We start from the raw sequence: 3,136 nt of genomic DNA on the forward strand, positions 1-3,136 counted from the left end.
AGGAGCTCCTTCAGCGCCCGGGGATTGACGTCGGACTGGAGTCGGCTCAACATGAAATCAAGCATGGTGCGATAGTCTTCTTCACGGAGCTCCTCTCCGTTCTTCAGAGTAATATCACGCAATGTGTCCAGAATTTGGGCGTGACAGGCGCGGGCCCTTTGTAGAGAACTTTCCTCTCAAAGAGAGAGAGGTCGTCCCTCCCAATCAAAAGAAGGAGGGTTCTGTTCATCTTCCGCTGCCACTCCAGGCATTGGAGCGGGGTTCGGATGCAGCTCTTGACTAACCACAGCTTCCGGGGGAGCGGTCTGCTCCCGGGATGCAGAGGCGTCCTCACAGTCAGCCAGAAAAGCTTTGAATAGCTCTTCAGATAACGGGACTAGTTCGATATTTCACTCCGTGGGCCAGCTAATTAATTCAAGTAATTCCTGGAGGGGAATCAATCGAAGAGATTGCCTGCCCATGCTACAATTCCTTACTCAAAAGGACTAGAGTGCTAAGCTGCCTTCCCGGCACCACCACTATAATGAATGGCTCAAACAAATAGGAGATGAGAATCTAATTGATCCTTTCTAGAATAGAATATAAAGAGAAGCTTGTTCTGCCCATCTATCTAGAGAATGAAAAGGAACTAATGCCACTGATAGGAAATACATAGACCGTACGCCCACTTACCACTTCAATTCAATGACGGACTTCACCGATACCGATACCAAACCTAGCTTGAGAGAGATCGATCACAGGCATGTGGTGAACGATACCGAGAGAAAGAGCACTAAAATGAACCATATCGAGCACAGGTCTCACTCTACAAGTCAAGTTCGATGAGCTCTTAGCGGACCTGTGCCTACTATCTACTAAGTGTGTGCTAGGGAAAGAAAGCAAGCTAAGCAGTTCTCACTCTGTCAGGTGACCAAGAAAGCTTAAAGAATACCGTAAAGTGATCACTGAAACCTCATACCGATTCGCCACGTGAAAGCGGGATTAAGGTAAGGCAGGAAAGACTGGCGCCGAAAGATATATATGTTTTGAAGAGAGAGATCCGCAGGCAAAAATCTTGAAGGAAGGACTGACTGAAGGAAGGAACAGACCGTAGCAAAAGCCGAAGAAGATGCGAATCAGGAAAAGGGAGACGAGTTCCAGTTGTTAGAAAGACCAGTGCCCGGAAAAGCAAGTCGGAAGGGGATCCGGATGTTCAGTGCTTAAAGAAAAAAGATAGGTGTTGCTCTGTTGTTTGCTTTGAGGTTTCCCCTAGTTGGGGAAACCGAGCAGAAAACCAGTAGGAAGGCGATCCGAAGTCTAGTGTTAAAAGAGATAGTTGCCCGCCTCTTGATGGAGAATTGAAAACATCCCAACGTATCTTTCACTAATTAAGTAGTAGTGAGGCGTCGGTACGTCAGCTGGAGAAGAATGCTTGCTTTTCGTATCACTGGTGTAGTAATTGACACGGTCTTCGCATATTGAACAACCTAAGAGTGGAAACACCTTAATCGCTTCTCCAAGCTTATCTATATATATTTCTCGATGTAAGCAGAAGGAAAGGCTTAAAGAAGGTGACAAGAAGAGAAACTTATTAGTTCGTCGTAGCCAACTTATCATTCCAATGAGAGGTCGAAGTACGATAAAACTTATTGATACCGATTTAGGCGAGCAGCATAGCCTGGCAGAGCCAGAGGAAGAAATCCGTCTTGTTAGCGAGTAGTTTCCTTTAGACGATCTCCGCGAGCATACTAGCTTTTCACGAACGTAGAGGAGAAAGAAAACCAACAACCAATAGGGTGAGGCAACTAACTACCAAATCTTTTATTGAATAGCCGCGGCATGGGTAAACATAAAGAAGCCACAGAAGAAATCAAGCCAAAGGCTTCTCACTTTCTAAAGTAGTAAAAGTGGATCCCCGCTTCGAGGCGCTTGGTGTAGATCTTTGAAAATCGTCAATCGGGTGAGCCAGCTATTATTGAGGGAGGCCAGGTCTACATACGTAATATCAAGTTGCTCTAGTTGCGTGTCTTTCGTACGGAAAGATGGGTGTTTTTATCCAAGCAAGGGAATAGAATAGGTAACAACCCCCCCTCACATCAAGCATGTACGCTAGCTACCAACATATACTATGGAGTCCATGGCTACCTCCGAGGATGGAAGACCGTAGATTTTTCACTTTCGCTGAAGAGTTGAACTCTGACTGAAAGGACTTGACACATTGCTAAGGCGATTTTATTAGCCAGCTGTGGGATAGAGATCTGCGGTAAACGAGCGATAGCCTCTAAAGAGTGCTGAAATAGGATTGGTTCCTTTTTCTAAAGATCCGAGACAGGTGAACGTATTGCATAATTTAAAGAAGCCCATTTCATTAGAGGGAGGGAGCCCTTCCTACCTTTCTTTATTTAAGTGCTAGTGTCAAATGAGACAGTTGCCCGCCTTGGAGGGGTTGTAGCGAAAGCTCCGAAGTCCACTTCTTTACCAACTTGAATTCATAAGGAGATCGAACTCTATTCATGCTCAAGTGAACCACGGGTGATGATATTCCGTTGTTTGGAAATCAAATAGGAAACGGATGGCGCTTGATTTTTTGATCTCGGCATGAGAAACTATTCCTCCTCCTTTTGCTTACAATCACCTCACTTCCCTTATAAGAAGATAATAGTGCTTGTATCCTGGGTCATGAGGTTCCCCTCTTCAGTCTGATAAGAAGAAGTCAAGGTCTCGGTTCCGTATTAAGTAAAGATAAGGAACCCGCCCAAAGGATTTCTTCGGTTTCGGTAGGGAAGCCACTGGTTTGTATCGCGCTATGGTTGAGGGACCTTCTCGGTTCAAAGCTAACAAATAGGTCTCATGTTGGCACTCAATCGCTAAGAGCAGCCAACAACTTAACTTGCAGGCTTTAAAACCTGCTCATACGGTAATGGCGAGGGGTTTTGCGGATCCCTTTCTCTATGAGTTTTGGTTGATAATGACTTAAGGTGAGCAACGAACCTCCAATCACTTTTTCAGGAATACAAAGAGAGAACCATCCGGCTGCACTCAACTACAAACTAAAGGAACTCCTAACAAGCAGGGGAATTTCTCCTTTGTTACTGGTCGGGATGACCAAAATCTTGTGGTCAGTTCGGACAGGGGCATTACAAACGAGCTATGCTCT

This window comes from Aegilops tauschii, chromosome 7 (assembly GCF_002575655.3).
Source record: "Aegilops tauschii subsp. strangulata cultivar AL8/78 chromosome 7, Aet v6.0, whole genome shotgun sequence".
Classification (NCBI taxonomy): domain Eukaryota; kingdom Viridiplantae; phylum Streptophyta; class Magnoliopsida; order Poales; family Poaceae; genus Aegilops; species Aegilops tauschii.